Source organism: Bos grunniens, chromosome 2 (assembly GCF_055505025.1).
Source record: "Bos grunniens cultivar Pamir isolate PY7600 chromosome 2, Bosgru_T2T1.0, whole genome shotgun sequence".
Taxonomy (NCBI): Eukaryota; Metazoa; Chordata; class Mammalia; order Artiodactyla; family Bovidae; genus Bos; species Bos grunniens.
The window spans coordinates 51,005,155-51,026,197 of NC_141166.1; the positions used below are offsets into that span (position 1 = coordinate 51,005,155).

Here is a 21,043-nt window from a genome sequence, read left to right on the forward strand (position 1 = left end):
TGCAGGCAGGTTCTTTACTTTTGAGCCACCAAGGAAGCCCAAGAATACTGGAGTGGATAGCCTATCCCTTCTCCAGGGGATTATACACACACACACACACACACACACACGCATACACACTATTTTATGTATATGTATATGGCCTTCTTCATAGGGAATTTGTTCACGTGATGATGAGAAGTCCAAAATCTGCTATGTGGGCCAGCAGACTGGAGACCCGGTGAGCTGATGCAGCTCTCACTGGAATGGATGCAGATCCAGTCTTAAGGCAGTATGGTGGAGAACTGCCCCTTGCCTGGGGAGGCTGGTCTTTTTGTTCTACTCAGAGCTTCAACTGATTGCATGAGGCCCATCTGTATTATGGAGGGCAGTCTGCTTTACCCGAAGTTCACCCATTTAAACGTTAATCTCCTCCAAACACACCCTACAAGTTGACACATAAAATGAACCATCACCATTCCCTTCCTTATCCCCCTCCCCAGGTTAAGGTAATAAGGCTCTGCTCCATGCCTTTATTGCAGCATTTGTAGAAAACCAGGAGCGACGAGCATGGATGTTACTACTTTCTTCTTTTCTGCTTCTGGATTGTTCAGGTATTTTGGGAATGGGCAGGAAGAAGGGGGATAAGGAGGAAGAAGGGATCTTATGAGTAATAAGAACCATTACTTATTGTGTACAGTTGACAGAGCTAGTGTCTTAAGCCCACAGAAACCGTGACAGAAGGGCCCTGTTGTCAGCTGTTTCCTGGATCTTCTAGAGAATCTCCACTCCTCAGCTTGGATTCTTGGAGTGAGTTGGGCAGAATCTGTCTTTGTCACCAAAGCTGCTCTGGGTAGAGTGAAAGGTCTGTGAGAAAATAACTGCTCTTCCCACCTGGAACCCTCAGATTGGACTTGGAGAGAGGAGACTTGGGCTCTTTTGCCTGCTTTGTGGTTTGGGGTACTTTTCTCATCATTTTTGCATCTCAGTTTCCTCCTATGCCAAATGGGGACAATAATAAAGCCTCAGAATGTTGCTGTGGGGATGATATCAGAGGTTATGTGTAAGTGATTTATATCCTGCAAAGCACTATATGAATGAAGTTTGGGTTTTACTTTATCCTACTTGTTGCCACCAAACAAAACCTAATTTATATAAAACAATCAGTTTTGCTCTAAGTACTCAAGGCTACTGCCAGTATGATCACCCTATGATAGATTTGTCAAATTTTCTTTCAAGGAACAAAAGGGTATATCATAAGGAGTTTGTTTCCTGGATTGGGGACTCATATGCAACAACCTTGCCCCACTCTAGTGTGACTTGTAACACTACTGTTACAAGTTACTACTACCTTGCCTGGAAGCCCTTGGTGACAGAGAGGAGATAAATAATTAACCTAACAAGTTATTGTGCAATTTCTTTGTTGCCTAGAGTCATGTTCAAAGATTAGATTTCCTGGGCAGAAGCTGAAACAATTTTTTCCCTATGGCATTGAAAATAGGAACCATGTTTGAATGAAATAAAAATTGACTGATCGTTTATTAAGTTGGACATGTAATTCAGTCAACACGTATTCGTTGAGAGAACTGCATTGTTCTATGCCAGGCAGTAAGGAAGAAACAAAGGGGAAGAGAAGGAAATAAGCCTGGAAAGATAGATGCTTGATGATGAGGCTGGAGAGTTTGGACTTTATTTTGTTGATGTTAAAGCAAATGAGGATGTAAGTGTTCTGCTATATCCTAGCTGTGTAATTTTGGGTAAATTACTAAACTATTCTGTGCCTCAGTTTCTTCATCTGTGAAGTGGAAAGAATGAGAATATATCTCATAGTCCTGTTGTGAGGATGAAAGGAGGTAATGCATGAAAAGCACTTAGCACAGTGCCTGACACTGGCGGGCTGCTGTAGGTGTTTGAGCTCAAGAAAACGCATGTCAGGAAGCAAGTCTGACAGCACCATGAGGTTGGAGTGCTACATCACTGGCAGGGGTAGTGATGGGGAGACTGTTGCAGTAAATGCAGAATACTTGGCAGCACCCGGGGCCTGGGAATTCAAGCTGCCTTTGTAGGCTGGCTGATCAGAATGGTTTAAGAATGTAGGGGTTAGGCATGGTGGGGCACAGTTATTTGTGGGCTTATAACTGGACTCTTGTATTTTGCCTCTTCCTTCTTTTACCTTCATCAAAGCCTGACCTTCATCAGGGCTCATGTGCTGTGTTGTGTTCACATTTCTGATGTCATTTTCTGGTTCGGGGACAACTAGTAGGAATAGAACAGTAGGAATGGAGCATTGAGGAAGAATCCAAAATACTCTTCCCCTTTCCCATTTTCGCCCTGTTTTCTATTTTCATTTCAGTGAGATTGAAGAGGTTGCATGATATCTGAGTGCTGTAAATAGGGCCTATATATATTTTATTTCTCCTGCTTTCTTAGTTTTTGGACTGTTCCTAGGAGAATTTAGGTACAACTTTGATTTGATCAGCCTCGATACTTTTAATTTTCCCGGAGTGTAAAGGTTTGCCAGTGTCCTTAGGAGTCACAATCAGTTGTGATGGCTCCAGCCACCTCCTGACTTGAGTAATGCATACAGAATCATCTGGTGAGTCTCATGGGACAGTCCAGAACTTTCTACCACTCTTACGAAAAATAACCTCACAAACAACTTTGCTCTCAAGTTTCTTCTTCCTCTTGACCTGATAAAAATTATAGCAAACAGCCTCTTTACTCTGTAAGGTATAAATGAGCACCCTTGAGTTAATCTTCTTTGTAATTGGAAATGTTCATATATTTTCTTAAAATGAGCAGTGTATGTAGCCAACCTGTAGCCAGCTTTCAAATTGGCTATCCACAGAGTCCCCCATCTATTCATGTATTTTAACCAGAAATGGAGTCGTCATCTCTATGGATCAAGGGGATAACTGAAGAGACAATTTGCATTCACTGCTTGAGAGGTAGAGATGGCTCTCTTTCAAAAATTGTCAAACCAAAGCTGGGCATTAGATTTGTTGACGGTAGAAAGTGAATAGTAAATAGTCTCTGCACATGTGTGATTTTTTTCCACCCTTCATTTTTCTATCTCCTCAACAATGGTTTCAACTAACATGAGACATAGCACATGGGTATTCTATCCCAGCTCTATCCAGACATATGCCTGGTGCAATGGATATAAGTGATTGTTAACAAGTAATATTAGATGCATTCCAAATTCTTCAGAAAGGCGGGGGAGAAAACAAAAATTACTGCCTGCTGCTTAGATACTGACCAATCTGAGGCTGATACATTCTTACTTGCTAACTTAGTAAGAGAGTGGGAAGCAATTTTCTCCAAATACCATTGTATTCCTCAGTGTACAAATTTGTCTCAGCTTTCCTATTTCGCCATGGATAGTTGCTTAAGAGAGTTGTGTCTAACCATTTAAAAAATTACCCTGTTTTCTAAAGTGGCTGCTGACATGAGCTATTAAGAAACCCAAAACTTTTTTTAACAGCAGCTGCTTCCTCTGTCATTTATAGCCACCTAAGTTGGTTTGAATTTCTTTGCATGTTTAAGGTGTGGCTCCCATGTGTGAGAAGCATTTAGTTATTTTGATATTTTTGTCTTGGAATATGATGTCAATGACTGGGAACTTTTATACATAGGTCATTTCATGTCTTTATTCATGGGTAACATAACAATAGTTCTATGCTTATTTGTAATGCTATTTGATTTCTAAACTCATGTTTTGGGCCCACAAATATTTCCTGTATGTATGTTTTCTTGGCCTCCATTTATTTGTTTTAGCATGTTAGTTTTAGAAAGCCCAATGAGCTTGAACTTATTAACACTGATTCAACAAATACAGAATTTAGAGTTGTGCTCCAAGTTTCTTTTACTTATAAAACAATATTTTTTTGGTCTTAAAGCTGTATTTCTGAGGCACTGTATTCCTTGTTTCTTAGGCTCTCTAGGAATCCTTTTGAGCTAGTGTTACAGTCTTCCTTGCTGCTATTGACATCTTAAGACAATTCAGCAGAGTGAACTAGAAACATACTGTATATTTGGTGAACATATGTATATAGTAAATACTAAAAAATGGTAGACTTAGTTTATTTTTATTTTGCTTTGGTTTGATTTGTGGAAATTTATTCCTCTAAATGGCTTTTCTAATATGATTTTGGGGACCCACTTTAGTCATTAGAACTCTTGCTCAGTGAAATAGGATATCTCAACACTTTCTAGAAACTCTGTTCCAGCAGAGCTCTAATTAGAGCAGGGCAATGTAATTTCCCCAAGCAAATAAATTTGCTGCTCATTTGGCTAGTTACAAAATTTAGGCCTCTTTACTGAGGTCTTGAAGCAAAGGCTTATACCTATTTGTGACCCTTCCATCTGACGGTGGTTAGCCTGGTGGACTTGAAATTTCCACTCTGGAGCTTCTAGCTGACATAATTTCCCTGGATTTCTGTCCTTTGAGTTGCAGAGAGAATACCCAGAGATTTTTTACTCTCATTTTGGGAGATGACTGAATAGAAGTATGTTCTTTGCCTCCTGGGATAGGTCTGGCTCAAAATCTGCCTTTGTCAGAGTGTCCTGTGTCCATTCTTGACCTGCCCCCCCAACTGAGAGGAAGGGGTCATTCCCAGAACTCTCTGAAAATACTCCATGGGAAGAACAGCCTGAAGGGTTTAGAAGAAGAGTTCTTTTGTTCATGGTGAACTTGGAGAGTGACTAGACTTTAGTCACTGTGGTTGTAACTGGGGACGGGGATGCCTTAACAAGAAAGTGGTTTGTGGAATCGCTAAAGATGGACTTTGATGTCTGGCTCCTCCTGTCTCTTTTGAGAAGCCTGGCATAACTGGAAATGTAGGAAGCCTTAGCACCAAGCACACTGAAAATGTTTTCTTTTGGCCAGAATTAGAACTTGGTTTTACTCTTCTGGGTAGTCCATGTTACTGGGATTATCAAACTGAAAATAAGACAAAGCAACAGATCATATCATAAAATATTTGCTACATAGGTCTGTTGCAACTTTAGTTTCTTTATGCTAATTTTCCTCTTTCTAATTTTATAAGTAGTGTTGCAGCCAAATAGATAATAACCGGCTAAAATAACTAGCATGTAGAAAGACCTGCTTTCATGAAATTCTCCAAGAATAATTACATATTTCCTAGCATGTAATAGCATTTAATAATTTGATAAAAGAATGAATAATAGAGTTTAAGGGTCTATTGATAAAATTTGATTTCTAGTATAAGTTTTTATGTATAGGGTACTATTAAAAGGTAAATCAAGAAGTTTTACTAGAAGGAGATCTTTTAAATGATTAGGGGGAAAACACAATAGTATAAATATGTATTTTTCAGATTAATATTGTATGAGTGTTTTATTACATTTGTAGGCTTTAGTTTATTTATTAGTACATGGTGGGAAGATCTTTAAAGAATTTCTTTTCCTCTTTCAGGCCACTGATACTATGTAGTGAATCATCAAAATAAATCCTTTCTACATCAGAACCTGGCATACTGGAGGTATACAGTAAATCTTAAAGAACAAGAAACACCTCTATTTCTTATGAGAAAGAAAATATCTCACTTTCAGTTACTTCTTATTTTTAAAGATATTAATATAGATTCAAGAGTTATTTTTTTTTCTCACCCTTTTTTTAGATTATAAAAGCAATAAAAATTCATGATAGGGAGTTTAGAATATAGAGAATTAAAATTACCTATAAACTTTAATACCCAGAGATAGCCCTATTTAATCTTGATACATTTCTTTCCATTCTAGCATTTTGCCATGTATATTCTACAGAGCATTTGCCTGTAAGATGAATAAGAGTTGAAGTAGAAAATCTGTCTACTGTGCCCCTCTTGGAGATCCATAATGCATATTGACAATATTAAAGGCTCTGAGAAGGTCTGCAAGAAAAGAAATCTTTCAGTTAGTGTTTCCCAAACTTATTTGACTTCTAGCACTGATGTGTGTGTGTGTGTGTGTGTGTGTGTGTGTGTGTGTGTGTGTAATGCCTATTAGCATTGTCACACACTGACAAATTTAATTCTATTTTCCTTTTATCTGTTTAAATCATGAGCTTTTCTGACAGTCTGCCCTGGCTATGAGAAATTTCCCTCTAATTTTTCAGGCCTGAGGTCTTGGTACACCTCAGAAACAGGACCAAGATTTATAAAGAAAATATCTGTCTTGAAAAGGAGGAATAATCTTCAAATGCATGATTGTTGTGGGCTGCATAGCAAGATTTTGCATACCTCCGGTCCAAAAAATCAAATTTATTCATGGTCAATAGGGTCTTTCTGAGTCTTTGCCAGCTGTGGATTATGTGTCCAGGGAAAGCTGATGGAGATGTCTTTGATCACAGGCTGGCTTGTTGTAGAATTTCTGGACTGCAAAGAGCAGACAATTACTTTTAAGAGAAGATGGGTGTGTGTTGGGGTGGTGGTAGTGGAGAATGGGCCATAAAACTGTGAGGTTATTATGCAGCATATCATGTCCTCGGATCTGTCTTTCTGAGATGACGTTTTATCCACAGTAAAACATTACCACATGCTGCTGTGGTTAATCAAAAAAACTTGCTTTAAAGACTGCTGCAGCCACACTAAATCTAAACTGGGCACAAAGTTGCCTCCCTGAGAGAGAGACTAGCTAGAAACAGAGGTCGAATCTCTAGCAATTTTGTAAAGATTTATTTTACGCGTCTAGCTAGCAACTGTCACTGGTGTCACTAGCTTGCTGTTTTTAGAACAACTCCCATCTTGCTTATTGCCCAGTTCTTCCACTTAATTTCTGTCTTTCTTTTTGTCGCACGGCATGTGGGATCTTAGTTTCCTGACTAGGGATCAAACCTGGGCCCCCTGCAGTGAAAGCGAGGAGTCTTAACCACTGGACTGCCAGGAAAGTCTGCTTCTTAATTTCTGAAATACCTCGAGCTTAGTAGTTGAAGTCTAAACAACTCTTTTTTTTTAAAAGAAGGTACCAATCTGGTGTGACTTACCTCTTGAGTATATATTTCTATGTAAGTTTTCTTCCATAACTAACAATTCAATTGGTATTTTAGGAAATGTAGAAGTCATACCATATCCCAAATGCATATATTATAAGGGAATGTGTTTGAGAGATTAGCAGAAAAATGAAAAGCCCTTCTTCTGAAAACCCACATTGAGACCATTTGAGAAGCATTTAACAGATTTTTTTTTCTTCTCTCCCAATACTGACCACATATATTTCTTATTCCACAGTCTAAGCTGAGGATGTCATGTAAATGGGTCACTGTGCTGGGTCCGGTGGCTGAGACTGTACATTCACTGCAAAAAGCATGGGCTTGATCCCTGGTGAGGGAACTAAGATCTCATATGCTGTGTGCAGTCTGCCCAGTCATCTCAGCTACTTTCTGAACATAGTTACATCACTTTCCATACTTGAAAGGGCAACATGCAAGGCCGGTTGATCTCCTCTACCATGTTTCTTTGGGAGAGCCTCAGTGAATTCATGCAGGACTTCTCTTTTATTTCCTTGGAGTGTGTCAAAAAGTCACCCCTACTATTTACTACAATGACACCAACTAGCTGTCATCCGGAAGTAGTGCTGTAAGAGCCTCTGGATGGAATTTGTTGTCACACACATACAACAATGTAGCAATTGTTTTGAAGGGTTCAGAGTCAGGGTTGACTTTCTTTTCCTTTCCGTCTTCTGTTACAGTTGTGCCCTGGTAAACTATCAGCCCCTTTTGAAGGTACTTTGTTTTGAAGCTTGAGTCCTTGTTGTACAAATGTACTGGCTTCCAGGACTGAAAGACAGTTTGCTAGTAACTGAATGTTAGATGCACTTTCAAATTCATCTGGTAACATTTTTGCCAGTCATAAAATCTGGTCTTGGGGAGGATTGATCAATGATACCATGCTTGAGCCTTTGCTGCGGACTACCTCCAAGCTCTTAATGAGCTGCTTGATCTTCCAGATCTCCACGTTCCTGTTGGCAGCACTGGGGTCATCTGCGGTGTTCTCTTTGCCTCCTCGCTTAGGGCCCAGTCTTTGGCAGCAGAGCAAGTTTCTCCCCGGTGCTGGCTCAGATGTAGGACACTCTTGTTCCCCTGTTTACATTTTCATCTCTTGTCAAGATCTGAAATCCATAAAGACACTGAAACTCCCAAAGACTAAAAGACTAGTCCAAAGAGTGAAGCAAACAGGTCTGCAGTAGAATTGGCAGGATATAAAGCATGAAACTGTACGTCTGACTCTGGGACAATGTCAGTGGTACAAACATTTATGAAGAACTGAAAACACATTTCAGAACTCATGTGATGGTCATACTTGTTTATCTTACATGGAGACTAACTTGTCAGTTCACATTAAGGCTCAAATTATTGATGCTTCCCGTTGTTGGACATACAGGCTTCCTCCTCCCATTTCATCGATCTTACTTGCTTAGATAACATTCACCTGAAGAGAGACCTGCTGTTACCAGGAACAGCAAATGAGATTCCTTTAAATATATTTGCACTTTGTGGCAGAAACTGCTAATTGTCCCTCAGTATCTAGCCTTCCTTTCTTTTTAAGTAATATAAACTTCTACTGGAGTAAAGGCTGTATGGTCTAGCTACCCTTGCTGCTAGGTGTGGCTGTGGCACTACATTCTGACTAAAGGACTTATGTGTGAAATTTCTAGAAAGGAGGCACGTCACCCTTTTTTACCTCGTTCTTTTTTCCTAATACCTGGAATTGGATGGAATGGTTGGACTTGAGTAGCCTTGATGGATTGTGAAGTAGAAGCATGAAGTAGATGCTAAGGAGAGTTTGCAGCAAGATAGATGGAACCAGGTCTTTCTCACCGCAGAGCACTGAAGTAGTCCTGGATAACTTTGTATTTAGACCTTGTTTACAATGAGGGAGAAATATGCATCTATCTTGTTTAAGCCACTGCTCTTTGGGATTCGCTGAACTACACTGCCAAACCTAATCGTTCTATCATGTCATGCTACCCTTAGGACTAAACTCATTCTTTGTCAGGGTCATGACCATAACATAGACCAAGATAAACTAAATTTGCTGAAAAGAATCAACTTACTAGCACTATGTCAAGCCAAGTTATCAGGCAGTTTTCAGAACAGACTGTTTTCCTCATTCCATCTTTATTTGGTCTGACCATTTATATGGCAGGGTGGCAGGACAGGATAAACTTTGCTTGCTAAATTTATTTAGCAAACTGAGTGCCTACTATATTCCAGCCATTGTGCTAGGCTCCAAGAATCCAGTGAAACTAAAACAGCCGTAGTCTCTGGCCTGACAGGGCTTACAGTCTGGTGAATATTAATCAAAGAACACACACAGAAATAGAATTACTCTACAAACTGATAAGTGCTCTGAGGGAAAAGCACAGGAAGCTACCAGAACCTACATAACAGGGGAATCTTATCTAGATGGGCAGTGGGAGGGTTGGTGAGGACAGGTTGTTCTGGACAAGGGCCTTCTGAATTGAGATCCAGGAGGTGAATTGGATTTAATGTGGTGAAAAGAGTGTATAGAATGTTCTAGACAGAGGGAGTGGTCTGTGCAAAAGCTTGAGTAGGGAGGGGGCTGGGTGCATTTCAGGAGTAGAAAGGCAGCCATTGCATTTCTGTGCGTTACTGGTATACAATATGTAAAGGAAAGCAGTGGGGATAAACTAAGTTTACTTGGAAAGGATGTCAATTTTGTATGAATCAAGTATTATCTTTTATTGCAGTATTATAGAGAGTTTGATCATTGAGTTCCAGAACTGTCACAAAAATCCTATCTTTTGTGTTTTTGGAGGTGATGCTCTGGGGCATGTAACTAAGCTCCAGGTTTTTCTCTGTGATTCTCTTTTGTGGTAATTTATATTTTGCTAATCATCTATCATTTAGACATTTGCACAAGTGGACAGTGGACACAAATGGAGTCAGCACTGCAGACATCACATGCATTGAAGCTTCTAGTGAGAATGGGAATGCTATGAGATATTTTTAATGAGCACATGCTCCCCTGAGTAGATATTTCTAAAAAAATCAGGAGCAGCATGGCTTGAATGCAAGTGAGTTAATGAGTCTCAGTTTTTGAGAAAAATATTGCTGAAATGGTACCTTTTTAGTTAATGCTACTAAAAGTAAAAACAGCGGAGGCAGGAAAATATTTGTTTTCCAAACACATTTTATTGATAGATTTGTGAGTCCTTAGAAAAGATGATTTAAGAATTGATTCCTTCTTTGAATTTGACAGCTATAGTGTTTTGTGCCTTTCTTAAGCATCATAACTAGTACTGAAACATTCAGGAGTGCAGTACTATATGAGAACAAAGGTCTGTTCTTAGGGGGAAAAATCAGCTGTTATATGAGACCCACAATTGATGGCAAGCAACCTAAAGAAGTTGAGTTTGCTCTAAAAATGAGTCTCTACTCCTCTCATTATCTGTGTTCTATACTGTTGCCATCTCTGCCACTGCCAGGTCAACAAGAACACTTAGTCTCACCTGTTTTCTTGACCTCTACCGAGAGACAGACAGCAATGTCTTGCTTCTCTTGATTTTCCCCTCTAGTATTTCTGAATGTTGCTGTGCCTTTGGTGCTTCTGTGGGAGTCATTTAAATACAGTATAGTGAGTTCCCAGATGGCACTAGTGGTAAAGAACATACCAGTCAATGCAGGAGATGTAAGAGACGTGGGTTTGATTCCTGGGTTGGGAGATCCTCTGGAAAAGGGCATGGGAACCCACTCCAGTATTCTTGCCTGGAGAATCCCATGGACAGAGGAGCCTGGTGGGCTACAGTCCATGGGGTCACAAAGAGCCGGACACGACTGAAGCAACTTCACAGGCACGCACGTATTTTCTCTCACTATGTGCTCTGTACAGACTGGGACTTGACATGATATAGCAATTCTCTTTTCCTCATACCTACTGTAAAATTTTTTTCCTTTCTTTTTCATCCTTTTTCCTTCCTTCCCTCCTTTATTTTTTCAGTCGTTGTTGAGGGGAGGAATTGGCAGTTTGGGGCTTAGATTGAGACTATCTTTGTGATGAATGGAGACAAAAAAAGGAAACTTATTTGAAAGCTCCATTAAAGGGATATATAGGCAACATTTCTGACCACAGACTTGAAAGAAATGACTAGGCCTTGTAGATACCAAGTCTCAACACTATAAAGCGAACACAAGAAATCTTTTTTTTATTGGCCGACAGAAATATTCTTGTGTACATTCTCCTGTTGTCCTTTCTTTTAAATGCATTTAGGCTGTACCATTGACTAGCTGGGGAGGTGGGTTCAGTTGTTCAGACACCTGTGAGTGCTTTCAAGGTAAGAACCACGTGTAATCTCAATCTGTTCTTAACTCAGGCAACAGATATATAGTAGATACTCAATGATGGTTTCTGAATGTATTTATACACAGTCAGCCTTTAGGAGAGGACGAGTGCCTAAAACCTAAATTCTGGTCCTGCCAGGAAGGCTTTGCAGACAAGTACTTTGTAGCCTGTATGGCCTGTAGAAGTGGTAGAGGTTGAGAGATTCTGGATAAAGCTCTGAGTCTGTATTTTAAGCCTTTTTGGTTTTTACCTATTGGAGCATCACCAGATATGCACTTATGCTTAGACTGATTTGTCCAGGAGTGTCTTAGACTCAGAATTACTATTTGATGGTCATGTGACAAATAGCCCTCCGTACAGTGCTGAGGCCCCTATTCAGAGTGCCTTGTCTGGTGTTACTTCCCTTGATTTATTATTCCTGAGAGCTCCTCCTAGAGCACCATTGCTCGAACCACTCCTTTGCTCACTCAATCATGGACTACTTTGTGGTGGTAGTTACTTGTTTTAGTCTTATAAACCTACCCTCTTCGACAGTTTTGTTTGTTCTGGAAGGCAGAGGTTGGATCTCATACTGCCTTTGAGCCCCTCTGAGCATATAGTGGACAATCAACAAATATTTGAACTTGAAAATTCCAAGTGAATATAGTTTTGCTCTTACAGAAGATTTAGCAATATCATTCTATCAGTTCTTTTATAGAACCCAAGACCATGCTTAACTGGGTAGACAGTTCTTATTGCTTGCAATGATTTTCACATGCAAATCTTCTTTCTTTTGTCTTAGCTGTGTGTGTGTGTGTGTGAGAGAGAGAGAGAGAGAGAGAGAGAGAAAGTGTGTGTATACGTGTGTGTGAGGCTAAAGTTTGTAATGTCTTAACATGGAAAGCCCATGTTAGTAGGTAGTGGCCCATTCTCTCTGCAGGAGAAACATAGGGCTGGTTGAACAAATGCTGGTAGCAATGAATAAGGAATGCAGTTTGAAAGATTTAGCATTGAGTATAGCCTGCCTCCTCTTAAAAAGACTCTATTGAAAGGGAATAGTAGAACTCTACTGGAAGTGGTTTTCAGGTGAAATTTGGAGAAAGGCAATCAAATGGAGATTTAAAAATTTTAACAAAGTTTTGTAATTTTGGAAGTCAAGAACCATTACATTTCCACCACTAAGGTTAAGTTTGAGGTACTTTGCTGTTGATGTTGCTAAGTCGCTTCAGTTGTGTCTGACTCTGTGTGACTCCATACATGGCAGCCCACCAGGCTCCCCCGTCCCTGGGACTCTCCAGGCAAGAACACTGGAGTGGGTTGCCATTTCTTTCTCCAATGCATGAAAATGAAAAGCAAAGTTGCTCAGTCATGTCTGACTCTTTGAGACCCCATGGACTGCAGCCTACCAGGCTCCACTGCCCATGGGATTTTCCAGGCAAGAGTACTGGAGTGGGGTGCCATTGAGGTACTTACCTAACAGAAAACCCTACACCACCTGAAAGAATGAGGTGGATAGGAATGCATGACATGTGAAAATCTACAAAAAGTCAAAAAACCAGGTTGTAGGACAACTCTTAAAGTATGATCTCAATTATGTTACAAGACAGAATAAGAGATTTCTGTACATAAATGCATATAGTTGATTTGCAGAAAGAAGTCTAGCAGGATGCACACCAGACAGACCAATGGCTAACTACTTTCAGGAGTGAAGATGGGTGGTTTTTTAAAATTTTCTCTATGTTTTGGTATTTGGGGGACTTTTAAATGGATAATATATTTATATTTATTTAGTTATAGAAAAAAATATGGCTAGTGGTCCCTAGACATTCTCCTGTCATTCCAGTTTTGTGGTGTCCTGTGAGAGAAAAGTGACAGAACAATTGAACAGTGTGTGGTTTTGAATTGTTTCATTCCATTACTTTTCTTGGCCCAAGATGAGTGTGGTTACACTTGAGTTATGGCTAAACAATGAGAAACCATGATACAAAAGAGAATATAAGCAGTTTTTGTTTATTCACTTTAAGTCAAGTCAATTTAGAACTCATCAGATATTGGATGAAGAATAAAAGTGCAGTCCTTAGTTTAATATCATTGATGTAATCCAATTTGTGTTTTCTAGAAGTTTGACTTTGGTCAGAAACATGCAGCAGCTGAGAGGCATGTTGATCATTTCTGGGAAGAAGCTAGGACATCACATTACAGAATGCTTTTGGATGTTTTATCCCACTGGATCCTTTTAAGAGCAGTGGATGAAGTCGCACAGGAAGCACTGGTTCTGCTTCATATGAACCAGTCGGTCATACGAGGAGATGGTCCCGGAGAAAATGATGTCACAAACTGAGCCATACTGATTCATGTTGAGGTTTGGCAGAAACCAACACAATTCTGTAAAGCAATTATCCTTCAATTAAAAAAGAAAAAACAGAAAAACAAAACAAAACTGAGCCATAGAGCTGGTAAGTGAGAGTCTAGAATTGGATGGAGCCAGGCTCTCTGGTTTCAAATTTTGCTCTCTTTCTACCCATGGGACTTCTCTGGTGGCTTAGCTGGTAAAGAATTTGCCTGCAATTCGGGAGATCTGGGTTTGATCCCTGGGTTGGGAAGATCCTCTGGAGAAGGGAAAGGCTGCCCACTCCAGTATTCTAGCCTGGAGAATTCCATGGACTCTATAGTCCATGGGGTCCCAAAGAATTGGACACGACTGAGTGACTTTCACCTCACTTCTACCCATGGGAGTGTGCATCAAAGCAAAGCAGCCCAGGAAATGTACTGGGACCATATTTTATGCCAGTAAAGCTCAGACCACTGAAAAGTATTATGAGAGAATATTAGGCTCAAAGGAAGAGGATGAGGGTCAGATAAGCTAACAAATATGAAAGAACCTTGTTGGAAAACTACCCGCATGTGAGGTGGTGTTTTGGCAATCAGTGGTGTGGCAGCATGTTCCATCTGTCCTTGTGAGAAGTGCTCAAGAGCTATCCTCTGTTTTAGATTCAAAAGCTGATGCAGAGGATGGGGAGCGCTGAGGAGGGTGAGAGCCGGGAAAGGAACCTCATGGATTGACTTCCATTTGGATGAGATGGACTTACTGCCATTAAGAGAAGCTACCTTCCAGGAGGAAGTGGGCCCTACCCAGGACCTTGGGATCGCCTCTTCTTTAGTGTGAACGAATTCTGAATGACAAACATTTTTGTCAGTGTGTCCATCCCCACCATGTGCTGTGTTGTTGGAACTGGGATAGTAGATGCTCATATAGGTGCACGCTCAGTTGCTCAGTCATGTCTGACTCTTTGCAAACCCATGGGCTGTAGCCCACCAGGCTTTTCTGTCCATGGGATGGTATTTAAAAAAAAAAAAATTATTGGCTTATTTTAATTGGAGGATAATTACAATATTGTGACGGCCTCCGCCCTATATCAACATGTATCGGCCATAGGCATGTGTGTGTCCCCTCCCGCCTGAATCCCCCTCCCACCCCCCTCCCCACCCGACCCCTCCAGGTTGTCTATGGATTTTTAAGGCAAGAATACTGGAGAGGGTTGCCGTTTCCTCCTCCTGGGAAATCTTCCTGACCCAGGGATCAAACCGGAGTCTCCTGCATTGCAAGTGGATTCTTTACCACTGAGCCACCTGGGAAGCCCTAGATATTTGTGTAGGGCTCAGATCAAATGAAGTTCACTAGGCAGCTGCCACATGGATACAACTTCCTGTGTCTTTAGGTCTGGATGAGGGTTTGTGCAGAGCTGTCTTATGAAGATGAGGCTTTCTGCTTCATCACCAGGTTCTAAGGCCATGTGCTAATTTGAGCATTGGATTTCTTTCTTTTATATATATATATATATATAATTTTTTTTTTTGTCTGCATCATGTGGCATGCAGGATCTTAGTTCTCTGACTGGGGATGGATTGAACCCATGCCCTCTGCAAGGAAAGCATGAAGTCTTAATGATTGAACCACCAGGGAAATCCCTGAGTGTTGGATTTCTTAAGGACCAACTGGATTATCACCTTCTTGTTGTTTTGTTAGGATTTCAAAACGGGCAGTCGTGATTACTCAGAAGGTCAGAACATGGGACACAGTGGTTTAGAGTCATCCATCCATCCACTCATACAAAATGTGTTATATGCCTAATATTAGTGGACACTGGAGGGTGGTGATGGATACAAAACCCAATCCTGTTCTTGCCCTGTAGCTTATAATCTGGTGAGGAGAGTGAAGAAGACAGCTGGAGATAACTATTCCATTAGAGTGTGCAGGTGAAGCACTGTGGGCACATAGTAGGTACTCAGAAATGGCACCTGAATGAAAGTGTTATCATAAATACATGAACAAGGCCCTAGATTCAAGGCCTAGACCAGAGCTTCTCAACCATGGTGCTCTTGACATTTGGGGCCAGATAATTCTCTCTCATGAGGAGTTGTCTCATGCACTGTAGGATGTCTAGAATATCCCTGGCCTCTACCTACTAGACGGAGAAGGCAATGGCAACCCACTCCAGTACTCTTCCCTGGAGAATCCCAGTGGGCTGCAGTCCATGAGGTTGCAAAGAGTCGGACATGACTGAGCGACTTCACTTTCATTTTTCACTTTCATGCATTGAAGAAGGAAATGGCAACCCACTCCAGTGTTCTTGCCTGGAGAATCCCAGGGGCGGGGGAGCCTGGTGGGCTGCCATCTATGGGGTCGCACAGAGTCGGACACGACTGATGTGACTTTGCAGCAGTGGCAGTTACCTACTAGATGCCTGTGGCACTCCTCACCCAGCTGTGACAATCAGAAATGTCTTCAGGCGTTGCCCAATGTCCCATAACAGGGCAACATTGCCCTTGGTTGAGAACCACTGACCTAGAGGAACATGGGACTACCATACCATGTGTGGCAGGGCTAGGGAAGGGTATTCATGGTGAAAGAAAGTCAAAGTGTAGTTGCTCAGTCGTGTCCAGCGCTTTGCAACCCCATGGACTACAGCCTGCCGGACTCCTCTGTCCATGAGATTCTCTAGGCAAGAAACCTGGAATTGGTTGCCATTTCCTTCTCCAGGGGAACTTCCTGATCCAGGGATTGAACCCACGTCTCCTGCATTGCAGGCAGATTCTTTACCGTCTGAGTCACCAGGGAAGGGTGTTCATGTTTAGGACATCCTTAATTGATTCATATTTCTGGTTCAGCTCAATTTATCCACAAGAACATGGCTATTGACAATGACTTAGCTAAATGAACATCTATTTTTATCCAAATCTGGATTGATTTCCTCCTTCCTTCTGATGGAAGAGAAAATGCTTTATTACATCAAACCCTGTGTATTCTTTTCTCTCTGAATCTGATTTTCTAGGCTTCCTTTCAGTTGGGTGGGGACAGGTGACAGAGTTCTGGCCAGTGGAATGTGGTTACTTCCTGACCTCATCCTTATGCTGCTGCTGCTAAGTTGCTTCAGTCGTGTCTGACTCTGCGACCCCATGGACTGCAGCCTACCAGGCTCCTCCGTCCATGGGATTTTCCAGGCAAGAACACTGGACTGGGTTGTCATTTCCTTCTCCAATGCATGAAAGTGAAAAGTGAAAGTGGAGTCGCTCAGTCGTGTCCAACTCTTCGCGACCCCATGGACTGCAGCCTACCAGGCTCCTCCATCCATGGGATTCTCCAGGCAAGAGTACTGGAGTGGGGTGCCATTGCCTTTTCCTATAAAACCTCCCAAATGATCCTTTACTTTGTCTGTTTTGGCTTGTTGACTATAAGCACAGAATCCACAAGAGGACCCTGAGGTCCTGGGAAGTGAGGGAACCACTGGAGGAAGAGGGCTGAGACCTTGAATGGCCACGTGGGTCCCTGCCCTCTCTTAATCTGTGTTGGACTGGAACATGAGAAACAAACAAACTCCTACTTTGTAATGCCACTGAGATTTAGGGGATGTTTGGTATAGTAGTTAGCTTTCCTAATTAATGTACTCTTGCCTGTTCCCTCTCCTTTAATTGGTACCTCTCACATGTCATCGGAGTACTACTAATTACTTCTCTTTGGTCACTCTGGTGACCTACATGTGTCATAACCTAGGATATGGTCGTGTCATAGCAGTACCTGTGATAGCGATTAATTGTATACCTTCTTAGATCACATGCTTTTCCCTTTTCAAGATCTTCCTTGGAAGGGATGAGTGTTTAGATCTGCCTTCAGCTGCCCTTTGAGACTGCTGGGACCTGGTCATGGAATAAGGAGTTTTGGTTGCCATCCAAGCAGAAAATTCTTCCTCCGTGTGGAGTTCATAGCAGCTTTATCCGTCCCCCCCGCCCCCCACACACACACAGTTCAAATGCTAGTATTCTCAAGGCAGAGCAAGGAAGAGGACAGTCAATCCTTTCATTTAATTTTGGCAAGACTGCAGGTTATGGTGCTCTGGGGAAATGCAGCCACAGATGCATCAACCTTTTTAAAAATTCTTGGCAATCTAACCCTTTAAGTAATAAAACTAAACACAGACAGTGCATCCTTGAAGAAAGCTTGTATTGGCTACATTTGTCACCAGGATCCCGCCTTCAAGATCATCCTTCCATCTGTGCTTGTGAAATTCAAGTTGTGTTTAGTTTATTTTAATCAGTACTTATTTCCTACATTATCATTTTCAGCATGTTAGTTTTATGATTAGCTCAGCAGTCACTACATTATATATCGTTTGCTTCCAGGTTATAGATTAGCATGAAGGAGTTTATATTTTCTGATTCTGCAGTGATAACTTAGTGCCTCTGTTTGAGGGTCAGCATAGCAGAGTTGTTAAGATTTGGACTCTGTAGCCCCATCACCTGACTTCTCACCCCAGCTTAGCATTTTACATTCTGTGCATCCTTGAGTCAAGTTGTTTAACTTCACTGGGCCTTGCTTTCAGGAAAATAATTGCACCCACTTCTGGAGCTGTTGTGAGAACCAAAGGGGTTAATTTGTATATGGACTTTAGGTGTGTGCCTAGCACAGTATAAGTGCTTTATAAATAAAATCTATCAGTGTTACTAAATGCCATGCTTTATATTTTTTATATATTTTAATTACGTGGTAATCAAAAGGAGAAACCAGTTATTCGTTAGGTCTTTAAACCTCCTCTGAGCATTTTAAGGACTTAATTAGCTAGAGTTACTACAACTCAGTTTTGGGAAAATTTTCTATTTTTGTATATACACAGACAGGAAAAAATATGAAAGAAAGAATTCCAAAATGTTAATAGCATCATCTCTGGAAGGTTTGATTATAGATGACCTTAATTCATTGAACATTTTCTCATTTGTACTTTCCCAGTCTTTACACATGAACCTATAACTCCCCGTCATGCTCTTTCTGCATTCCTGTGTCAACTCTCTCTTGAAAACAAAACTTCAGACCACCCATTAGCAAATAATTTCTTTTTCAAGAAGTTGCCCCTAAACCATTTCTTTATATGAAAGCTTTTAGTTCATCCCTACACTAGAAATTCAATTTACCACTGTATGAAATTTTTTAGAAGCAGTTGTTATTTCTTTTAGAACAAAGCATCAGAGGACAGGGGTTGGTGGAAACAGTAAAGAAAACCATTAAAATAGATTGCGTATTAGGTTGTTGTTTCCTGATGGAGATGGCAGGAGGTGGTGTTTTCTAGCTCATAGGGTGATGTGGTTGTTATAACAGCAGCCAGTGACTGGGCATCCAGGCCTCAGTTAAACCAACTGTTGTGAAGCTGGTCTCTGGAAGTTCTCTGGAAATTGGGTCCAGAATGGGTCCTTTTTTAAAATCAGATTCTGAGATCTAATTTTATAAGGAGGAATAGCGTTATGAAAGAAGATAATGTAATTGAGAAGAATCTGAAGATGTGGGTTCTAAATCCCATGTTATTATGAACTTATTACCTATGTGACTTTAGCAATGTCATTTCACAGCTCTGGGCCTCAGCCTCCCGACCTGTAGAACAAGGTGCTTGGACCACATCTGTGGTATCACTTACTATGCATCAGAATCACCTGAGGAGTACCTAAAAATAAAAAAATAACAATAGTACCTCAGCCCCATCCATGGAAACTCTGATTTAGTTGGTGTGGGGTACGCCCGGCAGCAGTATTTCTAAAAGTTCTGCAGGGGATTCAAATGTGCAGCTCAGTTGGATCACCTCTAAAATTTCCTGTAGCTGTAACAGTCTATTTTAAAATATATATAGCTGGTCTCTTACCAAGGGATTTATAAGCTACAACACAGCTTGTAATTGGGTTTACTGTAATGAAGAATACCAATCATTTTTGTCTTGAAAAACATAGAAAAGTTATTAAAGAGTTATTGAAGCTATGTCATTGATTTTTAAGGTAGTTCTCCAGAGGAAACCATAAAAGTTTTCTTCTATGAGGCATGGAGGATATAGGACAAAGAGAGTTTAATGTAGCCAGGAAGGAGAAATTGTTGTTTTTAGGTAACTGAAAGTGTTTTTCTCAAAAAGATTATCTTGGGAGAATTGGTTCATAGGCCTAGAAGACAATGTTTGAGTTGCAGATTGTTTTTAAAGTAAGCATAGAAATTTCTAGCCCATGCTTCTTTTTAAGTCCCAAGGCAGAAATCATATTTTTATAAATGCCAAATTATTAGACCTGGTTTTGGGTCAAGATTCCAGTACTTGCTAAAGCAAATTACCCTTCCTTGGGAATCAAATTCCCCCAAACCAGATTTATTTTTAAAGGTAATACATTGGGAAAACATAAGAATAATTGACCATTCCTTTTATTTACTTAGCTTCAAATTATTAACCATACAGGAATTGGGCTGAGTGATTTATAGTTTATCTTGGATATGGAAGAAGAATTAAGAGGTGTGGCATCAAATTTGATACTGAAGGTTTCCTTACAAGTCCTTTCTTTTCAAGCCTGTGGTCCCTTGGATCCCCAAAGGCGGTTATCATCCAACACATAAGCGGGTTATAGTAAATCCAAAGCCCAAGGTCACCTCCCTTCTCTCCTTTGCTCCCTCCCCATCACACACATTAAGAGCTCTGGCTATTTAATCCTCTTTTGTGTCAGAAGAATCTAGGCAAGATTCAGAACTGTTGTTAATTGCAAACAGGAATATACCATCTATATCGATGATAAATTTCACATTTGTTTTGAATTTAGAGCTTGTGAGCTATAAAAATTTTATACTGGGAAAGGACAGTAACTGATCTCACAAGGCATCAGGTAGGAGCAGATATAATTAAATAAGAGGTGCTTTTAAAACAATCAGTGTTTCTACTCATTACTGGCCCTTAACTCCCTTTTCCTGAAAAGAAAATTGAGTTTCCGTTTGAAAATCATGTGAGGCTTAAAAAAAAGAAGGTGTTTTTTTTTTAAGTATGGAAAAGCATAACGAAGAAAACAAAAATTATCCCAAATTTTTCACTCAGGTAATCCTGTAAACATTAGAAACTCAAATGTCCAAAATGGACACAAAAGACTACTCCTTAGATACCTACTTAAAAATTTTTTTAAAAATAATAATTAAGTACAGTTGGGAAGGTCCCCTGGAGAAGGAAATGGCAATCCACTCCAGTATTCTCGCCTGGGAAATCCTGTGGACACAGGAGCCTGGCAGGCTATAGTCCATGGGGTCGAGAAAGAGTTGGACACAGCTTAGTGACTGGACCACAACATGGTTGACTTAGTGTTGTGTTAATGTCTGCTATACTCCAAAGTGATTCAGTTCTTAAATATCTACTTTTTTTTTTGACTGCGCTGGGTCTTTGTTGCTGCACTCAGCTTTTCTCCAGTTGCAGTGACCTGGGGCTACTCTCGGTTGCGGTGCGTGG

General features: G+C 40.6%; 1 protein-coding gene and 1 pseudogene across 16 annotated transcripts in view; one reads left to right on the top strand and one right to left on the bottom strand.

Moving 5' to 3' along the window:
* ANKRD44 (ankyrin repeat domain 44) overlaps positions 1-21,043 on the top strand; it is a 311,506-nt gene that overhangs the window by 63,200 nt on the left and 227,263 nt on the right. The window contains exon 2 of one of the 16 annotated variants that reach the window (XM_086347812.1): positions 522-593. The exons of the other annotated variants lie outside the window; for them this stretch is intronic. The gene's annotated coding sequence lies outside the window, so the exon portion shown is untranslated. The remainder of the gene's footprint in view (positions 1-521; positions 594-21,043) is intronic. 16 annotated transcript variants of the gene reach the window in all.
* On the bottom strand, positions 7,233-13,617 carry LOC147378093 (eukaryotic peptide chain release factor subunit 1 pseudogene; annotated as a pseudogene).